Genomic DNA, 21134 nt, shown 5'->3' with positions numbered 1-21134 from the left:
AGCTGCAAAACTTGGCTAGCATGGAGATGATGGAGAAGCTATCTCTCTCTACAAGAACACATCCACATCCTTACTATATCCAATGGTTCAATGACAGCGGCAAGGTTAAGGTAACACGTACTATTCATGTGCATTTTAGTATCTGTACATATGTTGATTGTGATGTGGTACCCATGCAAGCATGTTCCTTATTACTTGGTAGACCATGGCAATTTGACAAAAATTCTGTACACCATGGTAAAAACAATCAGTATACTCATGCTCATAAGGATAAACATATTACTTTACTTCCTATGTCTCCTGATTCCATTTTGAAAGATGATATTAATAGAGCTAATAAAGAAAAATAGGAGAAAAATAAGAGTAAAAATGAGACTATGGCAAAAGAATTTGAGCAACAAATGAAGCCTAATAAAAAACCATCTAGTGTTGCTTCTAAAATTAAATTGACAAGCATATGTTTACTTGCCACCAAATCTGATATTGACGAGCTAGATTTTACCAAATCTATTTGCTATGCTTTTGTGTGCAAAGAGGCATTATTTTCATTCAAGGACGTGCCTTCCTCTTTGCCTCCTGCTGTTACTAAGATTTTACAGGAGTTCGCTGATGTCTTTCCACGAGATGTTCCACTGAGATTACCACCTATTCGAGGGATTGAGCATTAGATTGACTTAATTCCCAGTGCATCGCTACCCAACCATGCACCATACCGTACCAATCCATAGGAGACAAAGGAGATTATGCGTCAACTCCAGGAGCTGCTCGACAAAAGTTATATACGCGAATCCCTTAGTCCTTGTGTTGTTCCTATTATTCTAGTGCCCAAAAAGGATGGTACATCACATATGTGTGTTGATTGTAGAGGCATTAATAATATCACTATTCGCTATCGTCATCCTATTCCAAGGCTAGATGATATGCTTGATGAATTGAGTGGCTCTACAATATTCTCTAAAGTTGATTTGCATAGTGGATACCATCAAATTCATATGAAATTGGGGGATGGATGGAAAACAACATTTAAAACTAAGTTTGGATTATATCGGTTGTTAGTCTTGCCTTTTGGGTTAACTAATGCACCTAGTACTTTCATGAGATTAATGAATGAAGTTTTACGTGCTTTCATTGGACAATTTGTGGTAGTCTATTTTGATGATATACTGATTTATAGCAGATCTTTGGAGGAACATTTGGAACATTTACGTGCTATTTTTATTGCTTTACATGATGCACGTTTGTTTGCTAGCCTTGGGAAGTGCACCTTTTCACCGACCGAGTATCTTTTCTTGGTTATGTTGTTACTCCATAGGGAATTGAAGTTGATAAAGCCAAGATTGAAGCTACTAAGAGTTGGCCGCAGCCCAAAACGGTCAGACAAGTGAGGAGTTTTCTTGGACTCGCTGGTTTCTATAGGTGTTTTGAGCTTGAATGTGATGCTAATGGAATTGGATTAGGAGGTGTGTTCTTACAAGATGGCAAACTTGTTGCATACTTTTCTGAAAAATTGAGTGGGCTTAGTCTGAATTATTCTACTTATGATAAAGAATTATATGCTCTTGTTGGGACCTTAGAAACATGGCAACATTATTTACGGCCCAAATAATATGTTATACATTATAATCATGAATCTTTCAAACACATTAAAAGTCAAGCAAAACTAAACCATAGACATGCTAAATGGGTTGAATTCATTGAGACTTTCCCTTATGTCATTAAACACAAGAAGGGTAAAGAAAATGTTATTGCTGATGCATTGTCTCGTTGTCTCGTTGTTCATGTACTAAAGTTTGGGCCCTTTATTAACAAATACTTGTGCATGGGTGGCTACAGCCATACCCACGGCAAGGCCTGACAGGGACAACTGGAAGCAAATACAAGACGAACAAGGTAGCGTCCAAGCCAATGATCAGAAAACAGAAGACCAAAAGCTAGGCTCCCACCAAGATTCTTGCCGACATGATTTGCAAAGCCCCGACAAGACCACGACCCTTGAAGTTGAGAGATCTGACATCATCGACAATGGCAAGGCGAAGATCCATGGGCGTCTGCGTGGTGGCATGCAGTTCTTTGTGAAGACCATCACCGCAAGGTTCCGCCACCCTGCCACCGCTCCAGCGCAACGACTAACCTACCAGCCTAGCATTGCAGGCCTCGTCATCCTAGATGCGCGTCGAGATGGGGTGAGGCAATGATGGACGGGACGGGCTCTTTTTCCGTCCCCAAGAAAGTAGGGGTCATGTAAACGGCGCATCAAATGTGTTTTGTCCTAAGATGTCACTGATAAGCATGTACACTGTAGCAACCTTACACCACCTATATGCATTGTACGCCACTGTGGTAGCCCCTTAGACGTATAAAAGGAGGCCCAAGGCCATACAGAGAGGGACTTTTGGACTTTCTGGCCCAGTTTGCATGCGTAGTAACTAGCCAGAGCTCAAGAACTCTCAATATACCAGAGCAGGACTAAGGTTTTACGCTTCTCAGCAGCCCGAACCTGGGTAAAAATCCCTCGTGTTGGTCGCTGGATCAGCTCTTTGCGCATACCTTCTTCCCAACCGATTTAACCATAGAAGGGATCCATGTGATCCCACAGGTGTCGTTCCCTGACATCTTTGGCGCGCCGGGCAGGGGGAAGAGGTTGCGTGAAACTGATCTAGCAGTCAGCGCGTCAGTTTCTTCAGTATCTACGTCATCTTGTCTCCCAAGAGGAAGGGTCTCACAGCGATTGGTTCATTTGCGTACCAACACGGATGAGCGACGGGATGGACGCGGGTGGTGGAGGAGGTGGAGGTCACGAGCTTCCGCGGCGACGACCTACGCACCCCTGATCCAAGGAAACAGACGTGCTGCCTACGGGTGGTGCAACGGCCTCCAAGGATGGAATGGTGACTTCCAAGAAACCCACGCTGGTGCATGCACCGCGGCCTTCCCAGGTCGTGTGCGACAAGCAGCGCCGCAACGTCGGTGACCCCAAGCGTCCCTATGGAAAGACACCTCTACATCATTCCCGAGATGCGCGGGGCCGACAGGCATGCCAGGATGCCGGTGGAAACGGCGTGCGGCCGCAGGACCGTGATGGAGCTCCTTCTAACACGGTTAGGAGTCAGAGCACCTCACGTTCTTCCCAGCTGTCGCTGCCCCCTACACTACTAGAAGCGTTGGCACAAGTGCAGCTCCTCCTGGATTTTCCTCCCGCCGCAGAGAAACTCAAAGAATGGAGAGCTTCTATTCAAAGCCTCATCAGTTTCACCAATACAGATGGGCAGTAGCAAGTGGCGCATTCACGGTGGCGGTCCGTCGAGCTGGCGCGTGCCGATGGCGGAAATATAGGAGGTGGTGCGACCATGGTGCACTCTCCTCCACCACAACAATAGTGGTCGCTAGTTCGCCGGATTGATCCCCGTGATGATGGATCCATGACATTGTCTGATCTGCGAGCTCGCTGCGATCAATGTCATGTCCTTTTGGAACGAATCAAAGAAGATGCTCGGACTACCATTGAGTGGCGGCGGGAAGCGCGCCATCAATATGACAGGCACGCAGGGCCCAGTTTAGAGGAGCCTATACTGGGGGATTCTGGTGACCTACCTTACGATGTGGGTTGTCCAGCTTTTACCCATAAGTTGTGGTGAGTCCAGTGGCCCACTTCTCACACGTTTAAACCAGAGGTCCCGGAGTAATATGACGGCAAGACTCACCCGTCGGAGTTCCTGAGCATCTATGTAGGATTTCGGGTTCCGGCAGACCCTTGAGGTTCGAGCACTGGGGTGCGCGCGGAGCTTTCGTCTCCTACCTACCTGCACCCCTCCGCCTTGCTAGGATCTAAACTAAGGAAAGAACAACACAAGAGACACAGGGTTTATACTGGTTTGGGCCACCGTTGTGGTGTAATACCCTACTCCAGTGTGTGGTGTGGTGGATTGCCTCTTGGGCTGATGATGATGAACAATACAAGGAAGAACAGCCTCGCGAGGGTCTGTTCTTGGCTGGGGCGATGAACTGCTGGGAGGAGCTCAGTCGCCCTTCTCTCTCTCTCTCTCTCTCTCTCTCTCTCTCTCTCTCTCCCTCTCTCTCTTTCTTTTGCCCTCGGTCCTCTCCCCTGTCTAGCGGGTGGCTGGTCCTATTTATAGGGGCCCTGGTCCTCTTCCCAAATATCGAGTGGGAAGGGAGCCAACAATGGCGGGCTAATTTAAAGGGGGACAGCTAGTACTAGCTATCCTGACAAAAGTAGTCTTCGCGTGCGCAAAGCTCTTGTGATGACGCCGTCTTGGGCTCCACGGTGACTTCAATCTCATAGTCCTCCTGGTCTTGGTCTCGTTGCACCGAAATGGCAACCTTTGCCTGATGCCTCGGTACTCCGCGGATGCGCTTGCCCCCCTTGCACCAAAGAGGGAAGGAGGACACTGCGCGGGCTGGCACCCTCCTGGCGCCCTCGGTCGTCATGGCTTGCGTCACGGGCACCTCCTGAGGTACCCCGCCTTGATTTCTCCGCCTCCTCGTGAGCCAACCTGACGAGGCCATGCCTGAGGAAGCTCCGTGTCGTCCGCCCCGCAAGGCTTGGCCCCTCGCGAGGGTCTTGGGTTTGTGTTGGTGAAGATGGGCCGCGCTGGGCCCCCTTTTGAGCCATGCCGCAGGCCGTAGGCAGGCAAGTCTGGGGACCCCCGTTCCCAGAACGTCGACAGTAGCCCCCGGGCCCAAGGCGTGCCCGGACATGGCCGTGCAGGGAGGCGGAAGGGCAAGAGCGAAGCGCCGCGGGCCCTAACAGTCTGCGGCCTTGGGCGCCATGTGGCGGTTGATTGGACGTGGGCGCCTCCACTTCCCCATGGCGCCTTGGGAACTGCACGGATTGGACAAGTCCCTGCATGCAAAGTGGGTCATGATTACCTGCGATCATGGAGGTAGGCGGTTGGCCTCCGCCGACCATAAGTACGGAACAGCGCGCGCCCTTCCAGTCCATCCCTCCTTGCTTCTCCTTCTTCCCGATCCTTGCTCCGTCTTGCTGCGATGGCTCCGATCCACCGGTTCTCGATGGCAGAGAAGGGAAAGGCTCCCCGAGAGGAACCAGACCCACTCCCGCCGAGGAAACGGCTCGCCCCCCGTGGCTCAGACGAGGGGGCCCTTCAGGTGGTGCCGAGGCCTTTGTGCGAGCGGGCACCGCCAGGGTTCCCGCTTCAATTGTACGCCCATGTCGAGGGCCCTGAAGGAGCTGATGCTGACCGCCACGGGCGGCGCCGCCGTCGGCGCTGGCGGGTCACGAAGGTGTGGGTCGTCCCCCCTGGGGTCCACACCGAGGGCTCCTCCCGAGAGTTCGTGCTTCACGTCGCCATTCCTCTTCAGTCTTGGATCCGCCTTCCTCCCTTCTTCACCTCCATCATCCCGCAGGGGGAGTCCCTGGAGGTCTGGCCCCAGCATGCCGGCTGCAGCACCCTCGCGACCGAGGCAAAGGTCGCGGTCGTTGCCCCGGGCGAGGTCTACATGACTCGGGGCTGGAGAGAGAGCGCCCGGGTTTGCAGGGTAAGGGGCGTCTTCGCGGTCCACTTGGATTACGACGGTGCTTCGGTGATGCTCTTCAAGGTCTTCGATGCGAGCGGGCGCGGCTGGAGTGCTGCCCCAGGGAAGGTGGCCAGGACCCTGCCGCGATGAGGACTGGGCCCGCCAACCGCTCCCTTGGCGGCTCCTTAAGTGGTGGAGGCATCGGAGGTTCCAGCGACTCCGGCGAGCTCTTCGCGACTCCGGAGATGAGCGACGATAGCTACGAGCCCCCGAGCCGGCGCCGCTCCTGGAGCAGGGTGGGCTTGTCAGGCCGCCGCCGACCCTGATCTGGATGGGTTTGGCGTCGATGCTTGATGGCCCACTGTTGATGATGGCGTCTTTTGCTGGGACATGCGTAGTTTGTTTCCTTTTAGGATCTGTTCCCTGCGAGGAATCAAAAACGCGTCCCGTGGGGGCTTGTAAGGTGCCTGTGATCCTGTTTTGTTAATATAACCCCTGTCGTAGAATTGTGCGAGTTGCTCATTCCGTCTTAGCTCAGTCCTCCCTTTCGAACCTCATGAGGGCTTGGTGCTTTGCGCCGACAGGTCCAGTCCCAAGGCGGCTTCAGCCGTCGCTGGTATGCCAGGTCGCGATGCCGTGGTCAAGGCCAGGAGGTGAGCGACCCAGAGTCCGGTAAGAGCCCCTAAGTCGCGATGCTCAGGAGGTCTCCTTTGGCGCCCAAGCAGTCGTCGTTTGGTGATAAAGGAGAGTGGCGTCCCTAACACGGGATAGCATTAGGTGCGGGGATGGTGCCACGATAGCTGGCGCTTCCAGGTGATGACTTATCTCAAGGATCAGGGGCCGCTCTCTGGTGTGTCGCCGGGTCCGTGCTTCGGCAGGCGCGAGGTTGCTTGGCGAGGTCCTCGCGTGTCTCTCCCCTCTCGCCTTTGTTCCCCTTTCTGCTCTGTGTCCTCGGGTCCCGGCCCTCGAGCAGGTCTCAGCCGTCGCTGGTATGCCAGGTCACGATGTCGTGGTCAAGGCCAAAGGGTAAGGGCTGGAGAGCCGGTAGGAGCCCTGAGTCGCGATGCTCAGGCACCCCCCTTTAACGTGCAAGTGGTTCGCGCGGACGAGGGCGAAAGAGACACCGCAAGGGCCTTGGCTGACGCAGCTCCTTCAGGAGGTCCTGCAGGTCCACCATAGAAAAAACAAGGGGTTGCCATGACAATTGACAGTCAGTCGTTGGTTACTTCCGAGGGGTAGTGAGGCACTGAAGGCTTGATGAGGTGACGCTGTGCGGGGCTGCCGCAGCCAGAGCTCAGCCATCTAGGTTTGTCGGCGTTGCAAGGACGGGCCCATGCGCAAGCGTCGTGCTATTTGGGAGCAGCTTCGTTAGTTGGCGTCAGCTGAGCAGGCAACTAGGTAAAACACATTAGCCGGGAAGGAGTGGATTCGTTCAAATAGATGCTGGGAATGCGGACATCACTGGGTCAGGCCCGAGCGACTTGGGGATCATGCAGCCAGAGGGGCGCCCACAACAAGGTAAGCTAACAACATGGAATAAAAAAGGGATACACACCGCAGGGACGGACCCATGCGGCCTGGGAATAATGCAGCCCTGGGGGGGCGCTCCCAGCTGGAAGTAGAACTAGAAAGGTGTCACCTGATGATGTTGAGGATGAAGGAGCATTGATGTAGCAGGCTCGGTGGGCTGCGGGAGCCGATCCTCACGAGCCCCCAGGCCCAGGGGCCTCGGGAGGCTTCGGAGGCGCTAGCGGCTCCTCGCGGGCCATCTCCATCCCTACCAGGGCAGCAGAATGCCTAGCCTCTCGTGCCTGTGTGATGCCCCTCATGAGGCACCGGTACGCGTCAGCCGTGCTCGGCAGGCCGTAAGGCATGCGAACGTAGCTGTGGGGTGGGCCTCCGCAGCGCCCCACTCGCCAGGCTGATCCCTCCAGTCCCCCTCGCGAGGCTGATCCCTCCAGTCCCCCTCGCGAGGCTGATCCCTCCAGTCCCCCTCGCGAGGCTGATCCCTCCAGCCTCGCTCGCGAGGCGGGTCTTGCCTGCGATCCTCGCGAGGTTGGTCGCACCACCCTTGGCGTGGGGTGATCCTCGCGAGGCTGATCCCTCCAGTCCCCCTCGCGAGGCTGATCCCTCCAGCCTCGCTCGCGAGGCGGGTCTTGCCAGCGATCCTCGCGAGGTTGGTCGCACCACCCTTGGCGTGGGCCACGGTCTTCCCAGCGTCCTGCGTTCCTTCCTCCTCCTCGGCCGTAGCCCCGGTCACTGCGGTCAGGGCAACGGCCGATCCTTCCTTCTCACATGGCTCGGAGCTCTTGACATTCGTTGGTGTTGTGGGTGTGGAGGTCATGGTACAAACAGTACCGGCCGCCCTTGGAAGGTTCGGGCTAATCTCTGCCTCGCTTGGTGTCTGGTTCTGCCGCGAGCACGGTAGCCCCCTTGCGCTTCACATCCTTGGTTTTGGGCTTCTTCTCTTCTGGGTCTGCGGCAGGCAGCTCGAGGAGGGAGAGACGCCCTTCCTCGGCCCTGGCGCACTTGGTTTCCAAGTTGAACAGCTCCAAGGAGGTGCACAGGTCTTCATGCATCGCCAGCTCCTCCTTCATCTTGACATCGCGCACGCCGTCGGAGAAGGCCGAGATGATGGCCTCCTCGGTCACCTTGGGAATCTTGAGGCGCACATTGTTGAAGTGCTGGATGTACTTTTGCAGGGTCTTCCCAGGCTGTTGCTTGATGCGGCGCATGTCGCTTACGGCGGATGGCCGTTCGCGAGTGCCTTGGAAGTTGGCGATGAAGCGGGTGCGCATCTCATCCCAGGAGGAGATTGTGCCTGGAGCCAGGTTCGGGAGCCAGGTGCGGGCCTTGTCCTTGAGTGCCATGGGGAACCAGTTCGCAATGACCTTCTCGTCTCCGTTGGCAGCTTCTATACCCAGCTCATAGAGCTGGAGGAACTCCGCAGGGTCAGCCGCGCCATCGTAGCGAGGAGGCAAGTCTTGCTTGAACTTGCCGGGCCACGCGACACTGCGTAGCTCGGCGGTGAAGGCGCGGCAGCCTGCTGTGGCCACGGGAGGCCTTGGATGACGGGGAGCTTGGTATTGCATGTCCCCACGCGCTGCAGCTGGGTGCAGCGTGGGGTCTTGACGCGCGGGAGCAGGAGCATGGTCGCGACGTGCTGGAGCAGGGAGCGCCCGGGCAGCTTCTTGCGGGGGAGGGACTTCTTGACAGCTCTGCTCTTGCTGCGCTGGCGCCTGCCGGAGCGGGTTCCGCCCAGGGGCCACGCGCCTTGGATCCATGGCGCCTTCCTGAGGAGGAGGCGGTCGGGGCGCTGCCGGAGCTTCATTGCCCGCGCGGGGCGGGGTGCGGTGCAGCGGAACGGACGGCACAGGAGAGCCCCCTGCGGCGCGGACGAGCTCGACAACGCGGTCGAGCCATTCTTCGTAGACATCATCGACGGGGCGGTAGCGCAGGAGCTCGTTCGCCGCGATGAGTGCAGCTCGAGCCTCCATGGGCGCGCGGAGCGCGTGGGACGAAGAACCAGCTGGGGTGAGAGAGGGAGTTGCGGTGCGGCCGTCTTGCCGCACGGACGGATGCTGGGACGATGCTTGCCGCTCATCCCCTGCCGGGCCGGTAGCGGTGTTGATGGCAGGTGACAGGGAACAGCGAGGGCGCCCGCCGACAGGGGCCGTTTGGGCGACGCGGGAAGAGAGCGCGGCCCGGCGCTCGGCGCGGGCCCGACGAGCGTCAGACATGGGCGTGATGGTCGGAGGAGAACGGGGTGGTGGAAGACGAATCCTGGCGCACCCCTACCTGGCGCGCAAAATGTCGGATTTCGGGTTCCGGCAGACCCTTGAGGTTCGAACACTGGGGTGCGTCCATAGCTTTCGTCTCCTACCTACCTGCAACCCTCCGCCTTTCTAGGATCTAAACTAAGGAAAGAACAACACAAGAGACACAGGGTTTATACTGGTTCGGGCCACCGTTGTGGTGTAATACACTACTCTAGTGTGTGGTGTGGTGGATTTCCTCTTGGGCTGATGATGATGAACAATACAAGGAAGAACAGCCTCGCGAGGGTCTGTTCTTGGCTGGGGCGATGAACTGCTGGGAGGAGCTCAGTCGCCCTTCCTTCTCTCTCTCTCTATCTCTCTGTCTCTCTTTCTTTTGCCCTCGGTCCTCTCCCCTGTCTAGTGGGTGGCTGGTCCTATTTATAGGGGCCCTCGTCCTCTTCCCAAATATCAAGCGGGAAGGGAGCCAACAATGGCGGGCTAATTTGAAGGGGGACAGCTAGTGCTAGCTATCCTGACAAAAGTAGTCTTCGCCTGCGCAAAACTCTAGTGATGACGCCGTCTTGGGCTCCACGGTGACTTCCGTCTCGTAGTCCTCCTGGTCTTGGTCTCGTTGCACCGAAATGGCAACCTTTGCCTGATGCATCGGTACTCCGCGGCTGCGCTTGCCCCCCTTGCACCAAAGAGGGAAGAAGGACACTGCATGGGCTGGCACCCTCGGTCGTCATGGCCTGCGTCACGGGCACCTCCTGAGGTACCCCGCCTTGATCTCTCCGCCTCCTCGTGAGCCAGCCTGATGAGGCCGTGCCTGAGGAAGCTCCGCGTCGTCCGCCCCGCGAGGCTTGTCCCCTCGCGAGGGTCTTGGGTTTGTGTTGGTGAAGATGGGCCGCGCTGGGCCCCCTTTTGAGCCACGCCGCAGGCCGCAGGCAGGCAAGTCTGGGGACCCCCGTTCCCAGAACGCCGACAATCTACACCATCGCGGTGCAGGCTGCCGGGGCTCGAGACAACAAGGTACTCGCCAACTACTTCACATTGGTACTCAAGCCCAACGTCAGGTCGTGGTTGACGCACTTGCCAGGAAATTCCATATCTTCCTGGGCGGATATGTGTTACAAGTTTGTTGGCGCCTTAGCGAAGACCACCAAGCTCCTGGCCAGGAAAATGATTTACATGTCATCCTCAAGAAAGAGGGTGAAGCCTTGAGCAAGTACAAACAGAGGTTAAGTCATGCACAGTACAACATCCGAGACGTTCATCCTGTCGCCATTATCAGCGCGCTTCATCAGAATGTGCGCACTCGCAAGATGCGCGAAGAGCTGGTGCTGAACAAGATTAGGGATGTTGCGGAGCTTTATGTTCTAGCCGATAGATGTGCTCGAGCTAAAGAATGAAGGAAGTACACCGGCAAAGATGCCGCCACGGGAACTGACTCTAGAGACAAAGACCCCACCGCCCCAGCAAAGTAGGGCCGGCGGCATAACAGGAAGCGCAAGGGGCAAAACCATGCTTGCCTTCGAGGAATCCGGCAACCTCGGCACCGCCAAGAAGGCCAAGGTTGAAAACCCAGGCAAGGAGGTTGCCGGGTGCGCCGCCTATCAGGCCTTGGTGGCTGCCGACAAGCCGGCAGGCTTTGACAAGCAGTACTGCAAGATCCATCGCACCAAGGGCCATGATCTCCAGAATTGCCAACAAGTTGAGCATCCAGTCGAGAGGCAGAAAGCTGAATATGAGAGGCGAGATAAGGAGAAGGGCCAGGATGGTGCTGAGGGGTCCGGCAAGAAGCGCGGTGGCGAAGGGGGTCGCCGCGACAAGGACAAGCAACAAGAGAGGCCTGCTCGAGGCCGTGACAAGAAAAAGGGGGGTGATGACTGAGGGAGTCCTGGATTAGGGGGTCCTCGGACAGCCGTACTATATACTTTGGCCGGACTGTTGGACTATGAAGATACAAGATTGAAGACTTCGTCCCTTGTCCGGGTGGGACTCTCCTTTGCATGGAAGGCAAGCTTGGCAATTCGGATATGTAGATCTCCTCCCTTGTAACCGACTCTGTGTAACCCTAGACACAAACTGGAGGGTTTAGTCCGTAGGGTGAGAACAATCATAATCATAGGCTAGCTTCTAGGGTTTAGCCTCTATGATCTCGTGGAAGATCAACTCTTGTAATACTCATATCATCAAGATCAATCAAGCAGGAAGTAGGGTATTACCTCCATCGAGAGGGCCCGAACCTGGGTAAACATTGTGTCACCCGCCTCCTGTTACCATCAGCCTTAGACGCACAGTTCAGGACCCCCTACCCGAGATCCGCCGGTTTTGACACCGACATTGGTGCTTTCATTGAGAGTTCCATTGTGCCATCATGATAAGGCTTGATGGCTCATCTTGTTATCAAGGATAACATTACCTCTGGGGGAGCCCTGGATGTAGGCCAAACTCTCTGACTAGGCGGCTTTGTCATGACCGCCCATTCGACCGTCGCGCCGAGGATGACTTCTCGGGTCATCAAAAACAGCCTCCACCTCTGCTCAGGATTCACCAAGCAGATGGATCCAATGGAGCTCTCTTCCTTGAACGAGCTCTTGGATCGCATCACCTCCTTGGGAGTCGCTACGGGATATGATCGGATCGGGCTTAAACCCGACCAAAGGGAGAGTAACTCTCCGCCGGTCACCCATCAAATAGTGGTGGTGGAGGAGCAATGCAGTGATTCTTCCTCTATTTTGAGGACAAACTATGTTCGGATTCGCGAGATCTCCGAGCCGGATACCCGTCTATGGGAGGACATGGCCTAGGCGTCGAACCTAGAATTGGACAGCGGGCCAAAACTATTGGGCAACGCCACTGAGCCCGAACTACCAAGCTCGGAAACTCCTCTGCCCCTGGGCTCAGATCGGGTCAGTGTTTGGACCTAAATCTACCCACCCATCGTCACATAAATGATCTTTCCCACATTAGACAAGAGCCCCCAGAGACAGTACATCACTATTGTGCCAGATTCCTCCTTGTAATGAGCAAGGTCAAGGACTGTCGCGAGGAAGACGCAATTTCATTCTTCTGCAAAAATTGCACGGACAAGGGAATCCTCAATGCCATAAGTCATCGTAACATAGCACACTTCGCTGACTTGGTGGCCATAGTATAGAAGTACTATGCGATGGAAAGCACCTGGAAAACCCAATCAAAATTCTGGGATCCTCCGGCTCTCACTAAACCCCCCCCCCCCGCCCGAACTAAAAGGGTGTACTCTCGTAAGTCACCCGATCCAATTACAAAGAAACCAAAGCCCACTACAGGGCATGGAACCGTATTGGAGGGATGGCTCAATGGGCCATGCAAAATTCATAGTACACCGGATACCATGCCAACACACAACCTTAGAGCATGTTGGATACTCCGGCAGGTGGCCAAGAGCGGCAAGGATCTCCTCGTCAACAATCCCACAGAGCACCATCCCGTGGAAAATAACAATACAGTATTAACATCCTCGCCGAAGTCTGCCACGTTGCAGCAATAAATCCATGGAAAGATACGGCCATAACCTTCAATGCCAGTGATGAACCTCAATTCCGAATAGCCCGAGTACCGACCGCTTTGGTCCTTAGTCCAATTGTGGAAGGCTTTCGGCTTACTAAAATGCTCATGGACGGTGGCAACGGATTAAACCTCATCTAAGAGGAGACTCTTAGAAAAATGGAAATAGACAAGAGCCGCATTGAGCAAAGCAGTACGACCTTCAAAGGAATCATCCCTAGTCGGGAGGCACAATGTGCGGGAAAATTCACACTAGATGTGGTATTTGGCACGCCGGAGAATTATAGGTCCGAAGAAATCACATTCCAAGTGGCCCCATTTAGTAGCAGATACCACGCCCTTTTAGGACGGGAGGCATTCAAAATCTTCCAAGCTATACGCCATTACGGGTACATGAAGCTCAAGATGCCCGGGCCCAATGGAATCATCACTCTAGCTAGTGATCCGGACATAGCACTTCGCGCCGAAAATAATACTGCCGCACTAGCCCTCGAGGCGTTATCCGAAGCCCTCGCGGTCGAAGAACTAACTGCGCTGCGCTCCATAGTGGACAGGGACGACGTGATACTCGACAAAAGACCCAAGTCCACCTCTTTTAAACCAGTGGACGAAATAGTCAAATTCCAGGTCCACCCAACGGACCCTACAAAAACAGCATCCATCGGGGTACAGCTAAACCCCACAACAGATGCTGCACTGCAGGAGTTCTTGCGCGAGAATTGGGACATCTTCGCCTGGCGTATCAGTCCTGACCGCCTTCCTTTTAAGCCTACCTGGCTTCGGTGCCCCTTGTTGATGAGTCAGCGCGGGTTCGGCATGGCGCCCCGAGGGCCTTCCCTGTAAGACGCAATACGTGTGTGGTGGGTGAGGTGCAAAAAAGGGATCCTTCTCGGAAGTTGGGACTACGGTTTTACTTACATGCGATGCAGGGAGCAGGCCAGGATAATAGGCTATGATGGCCACCAAGGCACTGTCGCAGCTTAAATGATAGAACGTCCTGTCGATGAGCTCTACAAATATGTCTGGATCTTCTTCGAGTCCGGGGTCGAGGGCCCGGTCAGGGTCCTCTGGCTGTACAGACGGGTTGTGGACCTTCCTCATAGATTTTCACAGTTCCTGCTATGAAGTAGCAAAGCAAATATTTATGATGAAGAAAGCAGGAAGGTCTGGAGCAAAAGGTAGCAGATCACCCAGTATGGGGGTTGTACATGGAGAATCCAGCCCGTGGCTTAATGCGGATGAACTCCTCTTCCTCTACAAATTGGACAGTATTTTCGCTAGAGAAGCGGCGGAGTCCGGACCTTTACGACCACATCCGGTGGCATCGCCTTCTCCATTGAAGTGCCACATGGGTTTCCCCTGATACTGAAGTGGCTGCACCCCCGCATTATACATATTGACATAACCTCGACTATTGACAGTCCTAATTCGGCCAACGTTTTTATCCTGCCCATCAGGTAAAGGACATCTCTATTATTTTCCTCCTGGGGGCTCCGAGGGTGCCAGATGCGGCGTTTCTTCAAAGGGGCATTATTAAACTCAGGAATGCCCATCCGAATAGGGTCCGGAAGGGGGACATCCTCCATATAAAACCACTCCGAAGGCCAGTCTTCGGATGTCTTCTTTGGAGTACCGGACAGGTATCCGGTCCCGGTGATGCGCCATATTTCGGCTCCGCCTACTTGATATATTGACCCCTCCTTCGACGGGGTACGAGGCAGAATAGCCTCTTCCATAGCTCGAAATGTGCTTCCCAGCAATGAAACAGCTTGCAAAAGGCGACATAGCCGGTGATGTGTAATATGGAGGCGGGAGTAAAGTAATGCAACTAGAGGCCGTAGAACTCCAGGAGCCCGCGGAGGAACAGATGGATTGGAAATCCGAGTCCTCTCAGTAAGTAAGGGACAAGGCATACCCGCTCCCCCTGGATGGGTTAGGAAAGCTCTCCGCCTACTCCCCGCCATTATAAGTGGCTAGTCCGGCTTGGACGCGGACCATATACGCAGGAGGGAGAAACCCCTGGTCTGTAACTCTACTAATTGGCTGTGGGGGACGGAACACTTCTCCCAATTGCCTGGCTTAGTGCCACGAGAGCAAGAGGAGGAGTTGCGATGACCGACCATGATGGGATGCACTTTTCCGGGCGCGCTCCGATGGATACTCGCTGTGGGAGGATGGTGTGATCTGGATCTGAGGACCCCCGTCTCTTTAAATCGATGATTTACTTACATGGTTAGGGTGGCAAATGTAAAAATGCCCCGACTTCTCGCATTCGCTCGACACGTGGAAGATAGCCATTATTAAAGCACAGAAGCCGAGGAGTGCAACATTCATGGGAAGCTGGACACTACTCCTTATGGCAGGTACTCGGGGTTTGGAGAAGAACCCGCCTTGCAATGCTGAAGACAATCTGCGCACCGGACACATCGTCATTGAAGCCTAGTTCAGGGGCTACTGAGGGAGTCCTGGATTAGGGGGTCCCCAGACAGCCGGACTATATACTTTGGTCGGACTGCTGGACTATGAAGATACAAGATTGAAGACTCCGTCCCGTGTCCGGTGGGACTCTCCTTTGCGTGGAAGGCAAGCTTGGCAATTTAGATATGTAGATCTCCTCCCTTGTAACCGACTCTGTGTAACCCTAGACCCCTCCGGTGTCTATATAATCCGGAGGGTTTAGTCCGTAGGGCGAGAACAATCATAATCATAGGCTAGCTTCTAGGGTTTAGCCTCTACGATCTCGTGGTAGATCAAAACTTGTAATACTCATATCATCACAATCAATCAACCAGGAAGTAGGGTATTACCTCCATCGAGAGGGCCCAAACCTGGGTAAACATTGTGTCCCCCACCTCCTGTTACCCTCAACCTTAGACGCACAGTTCGGGACTCCCTACCCAAGATCCACTAGTTTTGACACCGACAATGACCACGAAGAGGATGACGTGTCCAGCGAGCATGAGTTTCAAAAGGCTACTGAAGCCATGTGCAGTGATGGTAGCGCCTTACTGCATTCTTCTCACCGCCGACTCAAAAAGTGGGTGCGTGAGATTAATGCGACAGAGCCATCAGTCGATGCACGTAAGCCATTGAAATGGTCGAACATGCCTATCATTTTTATGTTGAGGATCACCCTGATCGCACAACAGCGGTCGGGTGTTTGCCATTGTTGGTTTCGCCAATGATCCACAACATCAAAGTAACAAAACCGTTAGTTGACGGTGGGGCCGGTTTGAACTTGATCTCGCCCAATGTGGTCAAAAGGCTGCAAAGTTCTGATGAAGTTCTCGAGGAGACGGGCTCGTTTCAAGGGATCAATCTTGGAAGAAGCCAACCGAAGGGCAAAATCACGCTACCAGTTACATTTGGTGGTGAGATGAACCATAGGATAGAAAAGATCATTTTTTATGTCGCCAAGATCCCATTGCCGTATAATGGGATCCTCGGTCACCTAGCGCTGGCCAAGTTCATGGCGGCGTCACATTACGCCTACAACACATTGAAGATGCCCGGGCCGATGAGCATCATCACTATCGGCTCCGATAAGAGGTATGCACTTATCTGCACCGACCAGTTCTGCCGGGAGGCAGTTGTAGCACCTGCCGCTGTAGCTCCCGGGGGAAGAAGACCGGCAAGACCTCTGGCACCAACTCCGGCAAACGCACCTCCTTGGAGTGCTATGTTCCCGTCGAGGAAGTGCTAGAGATCTCCCACGGCAAGAGCAAGAAATACAAGGCGGCTCCACCAGAAACTAAGAAGGTGCCCGTCAAGGAGGACGGTATGGGCGGAACTTTCAATATAAGTTCCACCCTCAACGGCAAATAGGAAAGCGCGCTCATCACCTTCCTACGGGTGAATGTCGAGACATTTGCATGGCATGCATCTGATATCCCCGGTGTTCACCATCTTGCTGTCTGTCCTCATGCGCGGCCCGTCAACAAAAGGTTAGGAAGGAAGCTTTGGAGTGGCAAGAGTTTATCACTGAAGAGATCAGGAGAAGTGTGTGATTGGCATTCCATCCGACAAGCTTCTCGGATTCTTTGTGTCTCGGAGTGGGATCGAGGCAAATCCCGACAAAATCAAGGCAATTGAGCAGACTGAAGCACCAAGGCGAGTCAAATACGTGTGTGAACTTGCCCGCTGCGTTGCTGCTCTAAGCAGGTTCATCTCCAAATCAGCTGAGCGCATGCTGCTTTTCTTCAAAATCTTGAAAAAGGAAGGTCCAATGAAATGGACTCGGAAAGCGGAGGCATCGCTGTAGGATTTGAGGAGGTACCTCTCATCTACGCCAATATTAGTCGCGCCAAAACTACAAGAGCCATTGCTGCTATATCTAGCAGCAGAATCAAGTGGTTAGTGTTGCGCTAGTGGCACGAAGTGAAGTCGACGAAGAAGCAGCGGACGAAATAGTCAAATTCCAGGTCCACCCAACGGACCCTACAAAAACAACATCCATCGGGGTACAGCTGAACCCCACAACAGATGCTGCACTGCAGGAGTTCTTGCGCGAGAATTGGGACATCTTCGCGTGGCATCCTTCAGACATGTCAGGAATCCCACGCAGGCTGGCCGAGCATAGCCTAAACATTCTAAAGGGATACAAGCTGGTCAAGCAGACTCTTCGGTGTTTCCCAGAACCTAAGTGACAAGCCAGGGGAGAAGAGCTAGCCAAGTTACTCGAGGACGGATTCATTAGATAAATAAAACATCCGTACTGGCTAGCAAACCTGGTGATGGTACCAAAGAAGGACAAATCCTGGGGCCTATGTGTCGATTTCAAGGACCTTAACAAGGGTTGCCCCAAGGAACCCTTCCCCCTCCCCCGCATCGATCAAATTGTCGACGCTACCGCAGGACACGACTCATTGTGTTTCCTCGACACATACTCCGGATACCATCAAATCAACATGGCGGAGTCCGATCAAGCCGCAACGACATTCATCACTCCGTACGACCCCTTCTGTTTTAACACCATGCCTTTCGGGCTCAAAAACGTCGATGCAACCTATCAACGCATGATTCAGACATGCCTGGAAACACAAATCAGCAAAACAGTGGTAGCATACATAGACGATGTGGTCATTAAAACCAGACACGTCAAATCTTTAATAGACGACTTGAGGCTTACGTTCGACAATCTCCGAACTTATGACATTAAGCTCAATCCAGAAAAATGCGTTTTCGGCGTGCCTGCCGGAAAGCTCTTGGGCTTCATCATTTCCAATAGAGGAATTGAAGCAAATCCGGCTAAAATCCGAGCTCTATCACAGTTGGCTATCCCAACAGACCTCAAGAAAATCTAGAAATTATCCGGATGCATGGTTGCCCTAAGACGCTTTATCTCCCGATTGGGAGAAAAGGCATTACCTCTTCATCGCCTTCTTCGACGCACCGAACACTTCGAGTGGACGGATGCGGCCACGGCCGGATTGGAAGAAATAAAAGCCCTCTTGGCCAGCAACCCAATCTTGTCCGCGCCAAATATCGGCGAACCAATGCTACTATATATAGCGGCAACACACCAGGTTGTATGCGCAGTGCTCGTCGTCGAACGAGAGACGAATGGATATAAGTTCCCGGTTCAAAAGCCGGTATACTACGTATCCACTGTCCTCACTCCATGCAAATCATAGTACCCACATTATCAAAAGATAGCATACACGGTCTTCATGGCATCTCAAAAACTACGACACTACTTTCAAGAATGTTCAATTACGGTGGCCTCTGAAGTACCACTCAATGACATAATAAATAACCACGATGCCACGGGCCGGATTGTTAAATGGGCTATTGAGCTCCTCCCGTTTGACATAACATACAAACTACGACGAGCCATTAAGTCGCAAGTACTGGCTGATTTCGTCGCCGAATGGACAGAAGCCGAACCCCCTAAGAGTACGGCGCGTACTCCAATTGGATCATGCACTTTGAAGGCTCTAAGATGCTGGCTGGTCTAGGGGCAGGCATCGTCCTGACATCTCCCAGCAGAGATACAGTCCAATACATACTCCAAATATTATACACAGACTCCAACAATGCAGCAGAATATGAGGCCCTGTTGCATGGTCTCCGGATGGCAGTCTCCGTGGGCATTCAACACCTAGAGGTACGTGGGGATTCGAACCTCGCAATATCTAAAATAAATGGAGACTTTGACGCCAAGGACCCAAAAATGGCGGCTTACCGCAATGCCGTCCTCAAAATGTCAACTTGGTTCAAGGGGCTCGAATTCCACCATGTGGTCCGAGAAAACAATCAAGCGGCAAATATCCTCTCCCGCATTGGCGCTAAGTGTGAACCTGTCCCACCTAATATCTTCTTGTAAAGGCTGTTTAAGCCATCCGTGGTGTGGGAAGGGGAGACCGGCAACAACAGTCCGGAACCGTCCACAACACCAGATCCTGAACACTCTGATGTAATTGGAGGCTCTGCCACCGAAATAACACCTTCGACCCATGTGATTATGGCTGTCATCGCCCCGTGGACAGAACCCTTCTTGGCTTACCTAAATAGGCAAGAACTCCTTGAGGACCCAAACGAGGCACGTTGCATTGTGCGGCGGTCTAAAGCCTACAAGGTCCACGAGGGAGAGCTTTATAAGAAAAGCTCTACCGGAGTACTTCAAAGGTGCATCTCCGAAGAGGAAGGACGGTAACTTTTGGCAGAAATTCATGCTGGACTTGGCGGCCATCACGCTGCAGCTCGGGCCCTTGTAAGCAAGGCCTTCCGTATAGGTTTCTAATGGCCGACAGCCGGAGCAGACGCACATGACCTCGTCCAACATTGCGTCGGTTGCCAGCTTTTTGCAAAACAAAGCCATATGCCACCTACCGCTCTCCAAAAAATCCCCATTACTTGGCCCTTTGCGGTCTGGGGGCTTGATATGGTCGGACCCCTTAAAGGAGGAAGCCATAAGAAAAAGTACCTATTGTTCATGGTGGATAAATTCACCAAATGGATAGAAGCCAAACAAGTTAAAACGGCCGAGTCCGGACCAGTGATAGACTTCATATTCGGGGTTGTACACCGTTATGGTGTCCCCCACAGCATCATCACCAATAACGGCTCGAACTTCACAGCTGATGAGGTAAAAACTTGGTGCGGCAACATGGGCATTAAGCTCGATTATGCCTCCGTCTATCACCCCAAAACAAATGGTCAAGTCGAACGAGCAAATGGTATTATTATGAGCGGCATTAAACCTAGATTAGTGTGATCCTTGAAGGAATCATATACGCACTAGGTTGAGGAGCTCGACTCCGTACTATGGGGGCTGCGGACCATGCCGAATCGCACTACCGGATACACACCATTTTTATGGTGTACGGCGCAGAGGCGGTACTGCCATGTGACATCATTCATGACTCACCTCGAGTGCGCATGTACGAAGAGAAAGAAGCCGAGCTTGATCAGCAGGACAGTTTAGACGCCCTGGAGGAGGAGTGTGATGTTGCAAAAGCCCGCTCTGCATTCTATCAGCAACAGGCTCGACGGTATCAAAGCAGAGAAGTACGGGCCAAAACTTATAACGTTGGCGAACTCGTTCTACGCCTACCAGAGAATAAAAAGGACAAGCTCAAGCCCAAATGGGAAGGTCCTTTCATCATCGAAAAAGTTCTAACCGGTGGAGCGCACCGTCTGTGTGATGCACCAGACAATCGACTCGAGCCAAACCCATGGAACGCGGCCATACTCCGAAGGTTCTATGCCTAGTGCTGGACTCTGTGTTCGTCTCCTTACCTCCTCCTTTTTTATACATATCTGCTATCTGTCTTTCTTTCTTTCTTCCCTTTTTCTTCACGGCCTTAAAAGGTTTAAATATGTCTTGACTACACAATCTTGACGCGCCATGCGTGCTCATTATACCTGGGGGCTTCTTATACAGAAGCTTAATATAACTATATTCCGGGCTCTATGCCCCCTGCACACGTGTTACTTTGCCACATGTACCTTTTCTTCACCATTATGTGCATCGATATGACTTGTGTTTATGCCCTACGTTCCCGTTAATTCGGCTAGGGCATAAGGGGAGAACCTCTGCGATTGTTACTACCGGGTCAGCCAGATGTGTACCTCAGACTGGGTGAAGCCGAAAGCTAGCGTTCTTAAGGGAATATTCAGTTGGTGAACAAAAGATGACTTTTATTTATTGCAATACATACCCCCATATGTTTATACCCTGCGTCTCTTTTCGCAGTTCGGACATGCTCATTATTGCATGCGTACCCAGGGAAAGGAACCCTTAACGGAACTATTCTCCCTGGAAGATGTTTCTTACTATCCATGTAATTTAACATAGCTAGTTGGGTACTTGTCTGTTCAAGCACTTAT

Source organism: Triticum aestivum, chromosome 2A (genome assembly GCF_018294505.1).
Source record: "Triticum aestivum cultivar Chinese Spring chromosome 2A, IWGSC CS RefSeq v2.1, whole genome shotgun sequence".
NCBI lineage: Eukaryota > Viridiplantae > Streptophyta > Magnoliopsida > Poales > Poaceae > Triticum > Triticum aestivum.
Note: the sequence above shows the minus strand (reverse complement) of the source record.